The sequence below is a fragment of the Astatotilapia calliptera genome, chromosome 17, assembly GCF_900246225.1.
Source record: "Astatotilapia calliptera chromosome 17, fAstCal1.2, whole genome shotgun sequence".
NCBI lineage: Eukaryota > Metazoa > Chordata > Actinopteri > Cichliformes > Cichlidae > Astatotilapia > Astatotilapia calliptera.
This window is the reverse complement of record NC_039318.1, coordinates 14,874,100-14,889,816: the sequence shown is the minus strand read 5'-3', so window position 1 is coordinate 14,889,816 and position 15,717 is coordinate 14,874,100. Positions and strand designations below refer to the sequence as shown.

Sequence of the window (15,717 nt, the reverse complement as noted above, 5' to 3'; positions counted from 1 at the left end):
AAAAAAACAAAACAAAAAAAAAAACAAAACACAAAGCCCACAGGCCACAAAACATACAAGGAACTCAGCTGACAGAGACACACACATCCATGCACAGACGCACACACTCACGATTTGACTGCACGCCCAGACACTCCAGTGTCATCTGTTTGCAACAAGAGGAGGTTCAAAGAAACAAACACGCTGCATGTGTATGTACGTCTGTGCAGGGAGGCCGGTAAGCCTGAGGTCACACCAAAGGCAATACACCTTATCCGTCTTCCAATTACAAAGCGGCGATCGCGTGCAGGATAGATTATCCTCTTATCAGTTGTTCACACCAGCATTGTAATCAGTCCACAAACACACACACACACACACACACATACTCTCTCTCTCGGTAGGCGGCAGAGCCATCAGCAGCACGTAGACTGCTCTGGTGCAATCTAGGTAACTGTATACAATTCAACACAAACACGAACACTGACGTAAGCAGAGTGGAGCATGGCTTGAAAATGAACCACATTTTCTAGAGTATTTTTTTTTTTGTTTAAAGTTGGACTCCTCAATGTTTTCATATAAAAGGAATGCAATTACCAGATGTACTATGATGATGTACATCATAGTAATGAACATGAATTTAATCACTCAGCTCTTTTTGTTACTGTATTAAACAACTGTTTTTCACAGGGAGGCTGACTCCAAAGAATTTGTCAGTGTGCACTCAGATGTTAAAATGTCCAACAAAAGGGCATTAAAAATGTTTACAGCCTTACATAAAGAAGGTCACGAAAACTGTATGTCAGTTTTGTGATTTTTTTTTTGTACTGTGTATAGTGCCTTGCACCTAGAAGCTATTTTCTGATGCTGCCTTACAGTATCATACAGGTGTGAGAAATCCTGAGATCAGCAGGAATGTACAAACAGAAGAATTATGAAAAGCCAGAGATCACTACGGGTTTCAGAAGTTTGGGTGGCACTTCTTCAAATAGCAAAGCAAAATAAAGTCAGATGCAAACTCCCCTGTAGCCCCCCTTCCACCACAAATGCAATCTGTATTTTCATTATCTTCATGGACAATCAACCAAAATGTAAGGATTCCCAAAAAAACCATTTGTCTCATGGGTGGATTCTATGACGAGCAACCCACATTTTTTCAACTGTTATTACACGACTTTACATGACAGAATTAGCTGGTGCCTAATACAGCTACTGGTTTCCCACATTGCTCCTGAGTTCACAAAAAACAAACAGGCAGGCACCTGGTGCTGTTTCAGTAAGTGTTGCTGCTCTCTGTGTCCTCTTCCACTCACACACACAATCTGTTTTGTTTGTGTAGTGAGCGTGATTGTCATCTAGTGCAATCTGCAACTAGTAGTTTTATTTCCCATGAATGATGTTTGTGTGGCCTCGTTTAGCTCATTGTTGCATGTACTTGCATAAATAGGTGACTTGTTACTAGGGCTGGGCTATATCATACCGTTCACGGTAATACTGGTGTAATTTTGGGCAACGATAAGAAAATGAAATATCGCGATAGAATATGGGTAAACGCGCATGCGCAGTGCCTTTGTTTACATACTCACATGGCGGTGACGCAGAATGAGAAGGACGAAAGCAGATCGTTGAATGAAACGGATGAACCAGAATTGGTTTGTAAAAATGCTGCAACTTCAGTGGTGTGGAACTGGTTTAGCTTTTGTCCATCAGATACACAACAAAGCACTATTTTTGGTAGAGCATGCTAGCGGACCGTCGTTATTGCCGTGTTTTTTGGAAAATACGGCACACTTAAAATCAATCCAATTCTGAAAATCTACAGTGCCTCTTATAATCCTGTGTGCCTTATTGTATGAATTCTGGTTGTGTTTACTGACCTCGAAACGATTTTATGTACACAGCGCTTGAAAATCTGTCAAATGTTTTAGTACGACTTTAGTACGACCGTATTGTGTGTGTGTATAACCTCTTTTTAAGTTTTGTGGATATTATACATGGTTATGCTGAGGATATGTCGGCCAATTTCCACTGGAAATGCCTTTTGGTTAAACTGTCAGCAAGGAATTTGCATTTGCACTGTTACATTTTTATATAACTTTAATGCACATAAAAAAACAGCTGCTTGTTTAAGTGAAAATACATTATTAGTGCAAAAAAACCCCATCAAAGTTGTGGAGCTGTAAAGTATTTTGTCTAGTGTCAATTATGTCGTCAGTTATATTGTTATCGCAAATTTTCAAATGTATATCGTGATAAATATTTTTGGTCATATCGCCCTGCTCTACTTGTTACTACTGACTTGTAGAAGTGTGCTCCAAAGCCAACCACAGCTTTAAATTTTGTTTAAGTTCTGCTTTCTATAGCCTGCTACACAGTACAACAGGAAGCCATAAACAGACATTTTAAGCTCACTTATGTATTGATGTACTGTTGAGAAAACTGGTTTAGCTCAATGAGCAGGTGACCTGGACGGACTCAAACCCGGACGCAGCTGCGTCCGGGTTTGAGTCCGTCCTGCTTTGCCCCATGTCTTTCACTCTCAACTCTTGGAGATCTTTTTAAGGCAGCAAAAAAAAAAAAAGTATCAGTTTGTATTTCCAAAAACTAAAAGGACACTAACCACCTGCTGTCAATTCTCTTTTTCAATTTGCTCCTCCAGCTACTACGCTGACACTTCAAACTACACAATAACAATGTGTTTGAAAACAACACCTTCCTTCTTCTCGGTCCTACTGTTATTCCTCCTGCTATGTGATGCTCATCCGTCTTAACGTTCACCAGATTAACCAGGGTTAACAAGAAGCTTCCGGTCTAACTGGCATGCATGCATGCATGCACGCACACACACACACAGCTGGATGAACGCAACACTCAAGAATGTGTATTTTCCTGTGTGGATGTTTGGTTGGTCCAAACAGATGGCACATTCCAGCAGAGAGAAGGACAGGGAATTATGCGATGTTAAGATTACATGCAAGCACTCACACAAAACAAAAACAGAACTAAAGAAATAATACAAAAAAATAAAAAATACAACAACACACAAACACACAAAAAAACATTCTTCCCAATGATGATTTATTCTGCCACAAAAATAAATATATGTGCTATATATTTGCACATAGTAATGATAATGCAACAACAGTGCTTTATCTGACCAATGAGTCACAGACCAGTGTTGGGCACTGTCAGTCTGTGTCCCACAGAGTTTAAAAACAAGCAAAATATAGCCACATTTTAAAGCTTTTAAATTCATTTCAGTTGCATAAATGCAACAGCAGCTAGAGTGACCCACATCTGATGACAAAATACAAAAACACTGCTTAACTGCTGACAGCTTTGAGGTAGCCTTTCATATAGGGCTGCTCAATTAATCGAATTTTAATCACGATTACGATCTGGGCTTTCAACGATCATTAAAAATGACTGAGCCGATTATTAGCCCCTCCCTCATTTATCCGCGACACCTTAAAGGCCGGTCCGTGAAAATATTGTCGGGCATAAACCTGTCCGTGGCGCAAAAAAGGTTGGAGACCGCTGATTATGAGGACCCGAGGGAAGCTCTGAAAGCTAAGCAGAAGTTATTTGGAGAGGAGAGTGACTGCCGTTGGTTGAAAAGAGAGGTAAAAAAAACTTCAGTGGTTTCACTGGACAAGATTATTGGTTCTTTCATTTGGGGAGGGAAGCCACCTAGGGTCTCTAAAACCTTGCTGCAGCGATGCAGATTTAGTGGAGGACTTGCATTACCTAATTTTTTAGTCTATTACTGGGCCGCTCACATCCATAAACTTTGCTACTGGCTAAAATCTTCTGGTTCCTCGTGGTGTAAATTGGAGCTATCATCATGTAAGGGCTCTTCTTTACCGGCTTTGCTCTATTCCTCTTTACCCGTGAGACCCTCTCTGTACACTGATAATCAGGTGGTTCTTAACACACTCAAAATCTGGTTTCAGTTTAGACGTCACTTTAATTTTGTAATGCCGTCTTCCTCGGGTCCTCTAAGCGACAACCATTTGTTTCCCCCTTCACTTTTGGACTCGACATTTTCAGTGTGGTGTGACAAGGGTATAAAACAGTTCAAACATTTATATGTGGATGGTGTTTTCGATAGTTTTCCCAACTTGTCTTCTCGTTACAATCTCCCTGTTACCCATTTGTTTCGCTATTTTCAAATTCGAAATTTTGTTGCTAAGTGTTTCCCAAATTTCCCCTCTTTGCCTCCAGAACAGCAGTGGGAAACTACGTTATCATTTATTCCTCATCACAGAGGAACCATTTCGAAACTCTATGATGCTATTCTGTCTTTTAGTAACCACTCTAATGTTAAGCTTAAGCGTACATGGGAAGAAGAACTGGGATTTCGAATACATGAGGAGTCTTGGGAACAGGCTATAGCGAGAGTACGATCTTCCACCTCCTGTGCTCGTCTTGGACTTATTCAATTTAAGGTCATACACAGGGTGCATTTCTCTAAGTCTAGACTTTCTGAATTGTATCCAGAAGTGGAAAATAAATGTGATAAATGCCATGGTTCTCCTTGTCACCTTAGCCACATGTTTTTTCTGTGCCCTGAGCTACAAGGTTTCTGGACAAGGTATTTTGCTATTATGTCAACTGTTCTTGGGGTAACTCTTCATCCTTGTCCTTTGATTGCTGTATTTGGGATTCCTGCTCGCTCACTTACACTTGATTCCACACAAAGGGATATTATAGCCTTCACATCCCTATTAGCGAGACGTCTAATATTGTTGCATTGGAAGTCTGTTAAGTGTCCTACTATTTCCCGGTGGCTTAAAGATGTCATGTTTTTTTTAAAACTTGAAAAAATTAAATATACGTTGAGAGGTTGCACAGCCAAATTTTTTCACAAGTGGCAACCCTTTATCTCTTATTTTGCTAGTCTAGAGGTATTGCCTGTTTAAATCTACTTTTGTTACTGTTATATTCCTCTAATATGTTTGATGGTTGTGTTGATCTGTGTGGGACGGGGGGGGGGGGGGGGGGGCGTTGTGTTTTGTTTTTTTTGTTTTTCTTTTCATATATATATGTGTGTGTATGTATGTGTATGTATATATATATATATATATATATATATATATATATATATATGTATATATGTATGTATATGTGTATGTGTATATATGTATATATATATATATGTATATGTGTGTGTGTGTGTTAATTAGGAAAATTAAGAAAGGTTGATTGTATTTCGGTAACTGCAAGTACTGTTTTCTTTTTTCAATAAAAATATTTTCAAAAAAAAAAAAAAAAAAAAAAACTTCAGTGGTGTTGCACACTATTTTATATTATTTTTTAAAGTCATTATTCAATACATTGTTATTGTTAACCCTTTAAAGCCGGTCAGAGCAGCACGCTCTGTTTTGTGTAACTATTTTTAAATCCCTGTAGAACATGAACCGTGTAAGCTAGCGCAATAATTTGTTTTGCATATGAAACTTACATCTTATGCCATCAGCTTGTACTCGGTCACGGTTTCCTCCCACATAAATTGCATAAAAAGCGCTTGCAGGAACAAAAACATAATATTCCAGAAACACGCTTTGCCGATCAGCTGTTCGTAACACTTCCCACATTGAAACAGACGTCACCGCTAACTATCACATGTCCGCCATTTCCTGCCCGAAACCGGAAGTGATGTCATTTTTGCGGAAAATGTAGTTTTTTTTTACTTGTAGGCCTTAAAAGCCTATACTGGTCATGTTTGACTTTTCTGAATAGTTTCTGGGATGCTTAGAACTCGAATTGCACTGCTGGAAATAGTTTATTTTGATGCACCTGCTGTTTTCTTTGCAAATTTGCATCATAGGATTGTTTTTGTTTTTCCTGCAGTATATAAAAATTGCTGTATCTCCAAAATAAAACTATGAAGACACTCAAAATAAACTTTTTTGTATTTAAAGTTTTGAGGGATAAACCTCTTAAATTTCTCCAAGTAGAAATATATGTAAACAAAACAAAAACAATTTTCAATTTTTTTGTAGTTTATTGCACTTTTTTGCAATTAATGTAGTTACTATGGACTTAATGCATACGTATTATTAAAATATGGGCTATAACAGTTGTATAGCAACTTGAAATGCTCCCACAAATGGCACTACAACATGTAAAAAATAATATAAGCTCTGGCAGACTTGGTTCTATGGTAGGTCTTAAAGGGTTAAATAAATATCGTCAAATAATCGCGATCTTAATTTCAGTGAAAATAATCGTGATTATCATTTTTGCCATAATCGAGCAGCCCTACTTTCATATGTGTAAAACAGAACTCTAATCCTCCCTACTTCCATCTGCTCCTCCTCTTCGACTCTGTCTTTTGAATGGGTTTCTGTCACGCATCCCCCCCCACACACAGTTTCTAGAACCACCTTCATTACCCCAAGGCCTTTGGAAACAGGTGTTCCCTGCCTGAGGTGCATGTTACTTACAAAATTCACCAGGCAGCCAGAGATGCAAAATTCTCCATAAATTGATTAAAATGCACATTTGCAGGCTAAAGAATTTTTCATGTCAACTTCTGTCGCAGCAGTGCCCCAAGCATGGTTGAAATTTGTGGTTGCTGGAGATCAAAACTAGACAATACATCATTAAATCATCTTTTTTGTGTGTGACTTTCATATGCAATATCTTTAATGCCTACATCCTGACATTTTTAGAAACTTGTCATATGTTACAGCTGGATGGTACCTACATCTCTGCCAAAAGCTAACATATAAGAACTGTAAAAACAACACTGTGGTTTCCCACAGGTTCTGTGGCACTCTGTTATAAGAGTCAGAATCAGAATCAGAATACTTTATTCATCCCGAGGGAAATTAGGGGTTACAGCAGGCAGCACGCTAATGGCGCATGCGCACTCACAAAGGAACCTTCTGACCAACTTTACACAAGCATGTTACTGTGCCTTGCTGTAAAGCCCCTATAGCCTCTTACCAACATTATATGCAGGAGATAGCTCTGTATTTACTGTACCTAGAGATGGTAAGGAAACTAATTTATGGCGGCGTTTCCTAAAGATTTCAGACTCCACATCAGAGTCTACTGCAGTGATTAGATTTGGACATGCACTCATTTGCAGAAACCAGATCCGCTTTTCGTTTCTTTCTGCCACCCCTCTGTACCTAATAACCGCTTCAGTTTTCAGAAAATAACTCTGCATGTCTTCTACCCTAACACATAATGTTGAAGACCAAAGACCTGCTACTCCTCATTTTCTTTCCCTGCTGCCAGCAATCAGGAAACATGATGGAACAAATTTTCTATTTCTTGCCTCGATGCAACTCTGCCAAATTCATGGTGGATGACTGTTTTCTGACTTTATCTTGTGCCCTTAATACCCAGTGCTCACAGCTGTGATGTACTTCTCTGAGACCTGAAGGTTGCACTGCAAAGCAAGATCAATGGGTTTGTTGAGCCTAAAACCAGTTTTCAGTGTCAGAGTGTGAATTGCCCTTAAGTGCCACATTTCAGTAGTTATTCTGCAGATGGTCCATTTTCTACAGAGAAGCACATCTAATGACGCATTAAAACAGCCCCTTTTATTGAGCCCACGCACAGCCTGATTGTGGAAAGTTGTATCCGTTATCTCAGACTGGGATTTTAGGTTTCTTCAGGCTAGATAATACAAAGAAAGCCAAGCTATGTCAAACTTCTTTTGTAGTACACACCACTGCTGTCAGTAAAAGCTTCTGTGTTTTACTACTCATCGTGGAGTGTTTCTTTAGTGTGATTACATAAGATTATCAGCATCCACAGCCATCTGACCTCTCAAATAAAGATGAAGGGGACACTTGCTCATGCTAATGCAGAGAACAGCTCCAGAAATAGGAAGAGGAGTACGGCGAAACTTGACTCCTTTCAGCAACATGTCACAGAAGAATCGTTAAAAGTGGCTAAATTAAAAAGCATCATGGCCTGAGTATTTACGCTCTAGGTATCATAAGCAACTACGGTCCAATTTCTGTGTCTGTTTCCTGTGAACTTTCGGTGCACTTTGCTGGCATTGATTGCAGATAACGCCTATCTGGGAGGCAATGATTAACCCGACGGGAAGAAAGCGGGATAATTAGAGATTCCTGCTCACGATTAAAAGGGAAACTCAATTTTAGAATGAGAGTGGAATTTAAAGTTAAAGTAGGCAGCCGGCTAAAAAGAGGGCAATGAGAACACAGTTACACAACCTTGAAATTCAAAGAGCTCACGGGTTTGATGCTCAAGAAGGAGAATCGTTACCGATGGTGAATAATGTCGACTGTCGTGTCCTTGTTGTGATTATGTGAAATGTTGGAAGAATTGTTTGTGAAAAGTAGGCAGATGGTGAGAGTTGTGTAGGACGGGATGAACTAAACAGCAGAACATCAACTCCAGCTGACTAATTGGCATCAACACTGTGCCACTTTTCTCTGGGCACAAATCAGCTACTCGTACAACGTTGCATTCCAAAAATCCAATTTCAACTTGACAAGCGGAACAGCTAAATGTCTTTATGTTTCAACCTAGAAACACAAATCCATCTGCTTTACTGATGGTATACAATATGACTACTGAGCTACAGCGCCATTATATCAACAGAGAGCAACTGGGAGATGTTGGAAGTAGTCTGAATCCCACCTCTTGACCTTGTAGCCTTTTTAGATCATCACCTGAGTGCAGTGCTCTGGGGCCTGTCCCTGTGACGAAGCAGTGAGCCTGCTCGATTACAGCAGAAATCCTAACCACGTTTATTTTGGTCAACATATCCAAGGGTGCCTGTCCCTGTGACGAAGCAGTGAAAATGGAAAATGGATGGATAGAGATCTTTTAGATGACATAATTCCAATGAAAAAACAATCAATGAGAAAAAGAGTTAGTGGGGGACAAAGGGTTGTCAGGTAAGGCGTAACATGTAAATTATACTTGTGCTTCAGATCCTTGCCGTAACTTACGCCATAACCGGACCCTAGGGCTGGGCCATTCATACCGTTCACGGTAATACCGGTATAATGTTGGGCAACGATAAGAAAATGAAATATCGCGATAGAATATGGGTAAAACGCGCATGCGCATCGCCTTTGTTTTCATACGCACATGGCGGAAAAAGCATGGCGGAGAATGAGAAGGACGAAAGCGGATCGTTGAATGAAACGGATGAACCAGAATTGGTTTGTAAAAATGCTGCAACTTCAGTGGTGTGGAACTGGTTTAGCTTTCGTCCATCAGATACACAACAAAGCACTATTTTTGGTAGAGCATGCTAGCGGGCCGTCGTTATTACCGTGTTTTTCGGAAAATACGGCGCACTTAAAATCAATCCTTTGATTTTTCTGAAAATCGACAGAGTCCCTTATAATCCCGCATTACGGCTATCGTAGGGAGGAGCCTCGCGGAGTGATACGTACTGTGCTTCAACATAATATTACCGTATTGTGTGTATATAACCTCTTTTTAAGTTTTGTGGATATTATACATGGTTATGCTGAGGATGTGTCGGCCAATTTCCACTGGAAATGCCATTTAAACTGTCGGCAAGGAATTTGCACTGTTAAATTTTTATATAACTTTAATGCACATAAAAACAGCTGCTTGTTTAAGTGAAAATACATTGATTTTTTTTGTATTAATAAAGTTGTGGAGTTGTAAAGTATTTTGTCTAGTGTCAATTATATCATCAGTTATATCGTTATCGCAAATTTTCAAATGTATATCGTGATAAATATTTTTGGTCATATCACCCTGCTCTACCGGACCCCCATTTGAACCAAAAAGGAGTTTCCGGTTACTGCATAAGGTAGCATGTAAACGTCCCGCAGAAGTCAAGCTTACAGCTCAAAATAGCAGATGTCAACTGCTAGCCTGGACACCATTTCGGTAGGGAAGCGACAAATCAAACAGTTGCACTGACTGATCTCTAGCTCGCTGGGGGGATGCTGTGGTTCTAACAATGCTTAAACTCCAGATTATGAGTCAATTTCACTCAACTCAACCCTGGGTACACAAGCAATCGCACAGAGAAGTGTAATTAAAAGACTTCCATGGGGGAAAACTGGACAGGGCTCCATAATGCTACAGAATACAGCAATAATAGAAGACTAAATTTGTTTATGTGAAAAGACAATGTATGAAAATTGTTATTCAGAAGAGAATAAAGAGAAGTAACACACCTGCTCAATCCATTTAACACCAACACACATACATCCTACAAGACCTCTAACAGCCAAATAAATTCATACAAGATGACAGCACACACACCCACACACAGCAGTAGGGCTGACAGAAATGCTTGATGATATGACCTAAATTTTTCACTTTTTGAAGCTTGAAAGAAGCTGTGTGTGTGTGTGTGTGTGTGTGTGTGTGTGTGTGTGTGTGTGTGTGTGTGTGTGTGTGTGTGTGTGTGTGTAAAAGAGACAGTCAACTCCCAATTCACATTCCTTGCATGGCTCACATAACTTTCTCATCTGTGTGTGTTCATGTGGCTACGACTGAGTGCGTGAATGAGAGAGAGAGAGAGTGTGTGTGTGTGTGTGTGTGTGTGTGTGTGTGTGTGTGGTTGCGCTGCACCCAGCCCACACTAACTGTATTCATTTGAAAGCCCTACAATTTTGTCAGTCCCCCAAAGAACCCAGAAATTACCACTTCACCTACATCATGCCCACCCTGTAGCAGCACAGTAACAGCCTCCCTTTCATTCCCCCTGGCTGTTAGCTAGTCCACCTCTTAGTTTTTGTCAAATTCTACACAACAATAAGCTACGCAGTGCTGGAAGAAAAGCTTATTGGGTTAATAAATTCAGCGCACACACAGAACAAGGATGAAAAAGCACAAGCAAACACCAGAGTTGAAAAATCATGAATTAAACAGAAACAGCATGCGCGCACACACACACACACACACACACACACACACACACACACATTTTTCAAAGATGAAGGGAGAAACATTCTAAAAAGCACAAAGAGTCAAAAAAGAGGTGTGGAAACAGAAACACACACACACAAAAACACCTATCTGATTGGAAAATATGGCACAAGTTGGAGTTATATAAACAAGAGGTAGAAGGAGGGAGAGAGAAGATGTCTGTGAAGGTTCTCAGTCATCCAGGTCATCGTAGTCAAAGGAGCTTGCAAAGAAAAGCGTCTGGACTTCTTTAAGTTGCTTGAAGACGTTTCACCTCTCATCCGAGAAGCTTCTTCAGTTCTAAGGTCAAATGGCAGAGAATCCCAGATTTAAAACCAGTGGGGGTATCCCCCCCAAAGAGGGACAAAAGGACCCCCTGATGATCCTCTAATCACCTGCGCAGTGCACATTGAAGAGAACGGCAACCTCAACATCGAAGTTTACCGGAAGCCCACACACACGGACCAGTACCTCCTCTTTGACTCCCATCACCCTCTGGAACACAAACTTGGAGTAATTAGGACCCTACACCACCGGGTAGAACATGTTCCCTCTAAGCGTGAGGGAAAAAAGAAGGAACACACACATGTAAAGGAAGCACTCAAAACATGCGGTTATCCTAATTGGGCGTTTATAAAGTTAGCAAAGATGCACAGAAAAGAAGACCAGACACCAGCGAGGGAGGACAGACGCAACAGCATTGTCATCCCCTATGTAGCCGGTGTATCAGAGAAACTCAGGAGAGTTTTCTCCAAGCACAACATCCCGGTGTACTTCAGACCCAGCAACACGCTCAGACAAAAACTGGTTCACCCGAAAGACAAAACTTCAAAACACAGACTTAACAACGTGGTGTTTGTTGTACAGTGCAGCGAGGAATGTCCAGACCTCTACATTGGAGAGACCAAACAGCCACTTCACAAGCGCATGGCACAACACAGAAGAGCCACCTCCACAGGACAAGACTCAGCAGTCCATCTGCATCTTAAGGATAAAGGACACTCTTTCGAGGATGCCAATGTTCACATTTTGGACAGAGAGGACAGATGGTTTGAAAGAGGAGTGAAAGAAGCCATCTATGTCCACTGTGAGCGACCATCTTTGAACAGAGGCGGTGGTTTACGACACCAACTGTCTGCCATGTATAATCCAGTTTTGAGATCCCTCCCCAGACGCCTTAACGCCCACACACATCCTGGGCCATCTGACCACAGGAAATCACATGATAAGGTGGGGCCAGGTTTCACAATGAGCTCACCCGAAACTCTGGCTGATTGGGACCCACACCCGCTTTCACACCTTGGCTCAGGTGATTAAAGGATCATCAGGGGGTCCTTTTGTCCCTCTGTGGGGGGGATACCCCCACTGGGTTTAAATCTGGGACTCTCTGCCATTTGACCTTAGAACTGACGAAGCTTCTCGGCTGAGAGGTGAAACGTCTTCATGCAACTTAAAGAAGTCCAGACGCTTTTCTTTACAAGCTCCTTTGACGAGGGAGAGAGAAAGCTATTCGACTGGTTGTCAATAGCAACAGTGTTTTGGAAGTGCAGTCTGCTTGGCTACAAAGCATGTTGGGATATTGCCACAATTATTATAAGCCACCATTCGCTAATTCACTTCTTCCTACAAAACATTTAGGTGTTTTGTGAAAAACTAACGAGTAAAAAGAAGAAAAAAAACCAAACAAAACACTTTTCTGATGATTTTCTTGCCATTATCATCTACATCACTGCAGCAGCTAAGTTAAAATGTGATGGAATATAACATATTTTCCTAAATACTTTGTGGCAGTTACAGTGGATCTACTGAGCTTTTCCTTATTTCCTGTTATGTTTATACTCTTACAGCAGTTCCTGCTCAGATTACAGATTTCAGAAATCTAAAATATTAAGGTCAGTGTATGTATAATTTATCCCTGTACGGCTACAGACTGCTCCCACTGCTGTGTTTAAGACATTCAGATTTTTAACTCTATGTCAGGGGTCCCCAATCCCAGTCCACGAGGGCCGGTGGACTGGGATTACCTTCTCAACATGTCTTGAAGTTCTCCAGAGGCCTGGTAATGAACTAATCATGTGATTCAGGTGTGTTGACCCAGGGTGAGATCTAAAACCTGCAGAGACACCGGCCCTCATGGACTGGGATTGGGGACCCCTGCTCTATGTTAATGGTCAGCAGGTCCCTAATATGGTCACATCTAGCCGTAAGGACAGAAGCCCCACTCACCTACTGTTCAAACCTTCTGTTTAAATGTGGCAGCCAATCAGAAAAAAAAGCTGGCTTAACGCAATGGAGAATTTAAAAAAAATGTTTTGGTTCAGAAAGGATGTATCCTAAGTGCTGCATCAAGGCACAGTATAAGAAAAGTAAGGACCGTCCTGACCTGTAAATCACTCAAAGCTACCCTGGTAGAATAAAAATATAGAGCTCCATAACATAAGCCACGGCAGTGATGCAGGCAAAAACTAACTGATTCAAGTTAAAATTGCAGATAGCAGATACAGAGAGCTGTACAGCTGTTCACCAGGGAGACAGCGGTTTACCCCATACTAAGGTAATGTTTTCAATGACACAAACATGTCTTTTTCTGTCCTTTCAGTTTTTTGTCTAAGCTAAGACTGGATATCCCCCGATGATCTCATTAGGATTTTTTTCTGAGATGTGGGAAACCACCTGCAAAGTCACATTGTCTGATTTTAATATGACACAGAAAAATTAAAATCACAGCCCAGTGTCACTCTGAATGGTAAAAGAAAAAAACAAAACAAAAACCTTTTGTTCTAACAATCTCATACTTGCTTCTACACCAAAGTTAGTACTCTGATCCAATTCGTCACTTACTCGCTCTGACAGGAAGTTCCAAACTAATCGCTGACACCTGCTTCACAAGTCCTTCACAAGACACTTTGATTTCTCAGATCGAAACCACTGACACATCCCACATTCTTCTAGAAGACAGATCATTATAATATACATCCTCATGTGTCAGTCCCAGGAGCAAAAGAGAGAAACATAGAGTGGGTGTGCACACACATACACCTCCCACAATCGTGGCACAATGCAGAGACTGATCGATATGTGCACTGCTATACGGGCCTACAGGCATGGAGTGGGAGCTGTCGGGGTAATTAATGTCGCTCTCTCAGGGTGTATCGTTCCCACAGCCAGCAGCCCAGATCTGAATGTGGGTCAAAACGCACACATGCAGATTCGCAAATACACATAATTGAACAGCTAGTTGTTCCAGATGAAGGACACTGGAATTGAATGCAGGTCAAACGGGAAATAGAAAAGAGCCTAAAAGCATCACAGGCATTTCCCGGCAAAGATGGGTGAGAAGTGCTCAATACTGCAGAGCTATTTCCCTTTCAACAATGCAAACTGTCTTTCTAATTTCATAATCAGAAATTTTTAACTTTCATATAGGCAGAGCTCTAATATTATTGAATGGTGATAATAACTGAAATGATTTATGCTGGATTTCTAGTTGTGTAATTGCTTGTTTTTTATGCTTTTGTATTCGATTTGGGAGAAGAAAAAAAAAGGCGAAACTCTAGGACAATAGTGTACCTAAGATCAGGTCACTGTTTTCAGGGTAACAGCAGGGCAGTGTGTTCCTGGTGCATTAGATTAAAATACCCTTGAGCTTGTGTCTGCTTAAACACAGTCAGTCCATAATACTTATTTTCAAGGGCATGTCTCTTATCTTCCACTTTCAGCAACGTGTCTCAACCGTATTCAAATAACTTGACAGGAACAACCACAGTTTGGTAAAAGTCAAGAGTTCTTTGGAGGTTATTTTAAGGGATTTAACTCAGTTTCATAATGTTTGTATTCCAACTTTGTTCCACAGTGCTTTCACATCAGCAAAAACGTGGCACAAGCTGAAGTAAAGGCGCTGACTGTAGCAGAGAAGCCATTTCTTTCACACTTATATGAAGTCAAAGGCCGGTTGATGGTAAATGCACCTCTACTCCTTTAAAGGGAAGCCTCATTGTATAGCTACAGTGTATTGTGAGCAGGTTTGGGGTGACATGAATATGTTGTGTACAGGTCTTGCATTATACCTGCAATGATCCATACTGTTTTCATTGGGATTTAGGGCGATTTCGAGGATGCATTATTTCATCCTTTAATCTACAGTTCGCTTTCTATCGCTGGTGACATTCTGGCTGCCGATGCCTGAGCCACGTTATGTAAACAAACATACCGTGAAATAAGATATTGTTTGAGGCGCAAAAACAACACGTATAATCGTGCTGGATAAAGAGTAATATATGAATTACAGTAAGAGTCTGGCTGAATTATTCTCCAGCTGCCGTTTCCTCTGTTTTGCCATTTCCAATGGCCACCATTCAGACTTCGTCTTTTGTCGCCGGGCGAAGCCTAGCCTCCTGCTTGTTCATTAAGCGTTACCTGAAAGTGACCCATCAACGAATTTACCTGAAAATGGTGAATTCCGTCGTTTTCAAGCCGACCCTCCGGAGCTGCCAGGCCCGGATGCCCTCCTCCGCTTTACCCGCCCACTGAAGTAGCCTGAAACACAGCTCCGTCTGTGCTCGGGTTGTGCTCCACACGCTCCGCCAGAGAAAGAAATATCCTCCGAAACAAGCAGAAGGGTGTGCGAGTGTGCGGGCGAACAGACACAGACCGAAACCCGAAAAAGTCGTCTGTTTCGGCAGCGGAGACAGTTTAAAGAGGCTGGAGGATGTCGAGTGCGGAGACGGGAGGGGTGCGAGCATGTAAGGTAGAATTACGATAATGGCACTTCCGCTGACATTTCAAAACAAAGGTCTGTTCTATTGCAATTTCCAAAATAAAAGCCACTGTGATGTCTATCTG

General features: G+C 41.1%; 1 protein-coding gene across 2 annotated transcripts in view; it reads right to left on the bottom strand.

Moving 5' to 3' along the window:
- The window catches only part of cdk17 (cyclin dependent kinase 17), a 54,826-nt gene extending 39,109 nt beyond the window's left edge, over window positions 1-15,717 (bottom strand). The window contains exon 1 of one of the 2 annotated variants that reach the window (XM_026146066.1): window positions 15,319-15,717. The gene's annotated coding sequence lies outside the window, so the exon portion shown is untranslated. Of the gene's footprint in view, window positions 1-111; window positions 273-15,318 lie in introns of those variants that run through there. The other variant, XM_026146067.1, reaches the window with a different exon arrangement.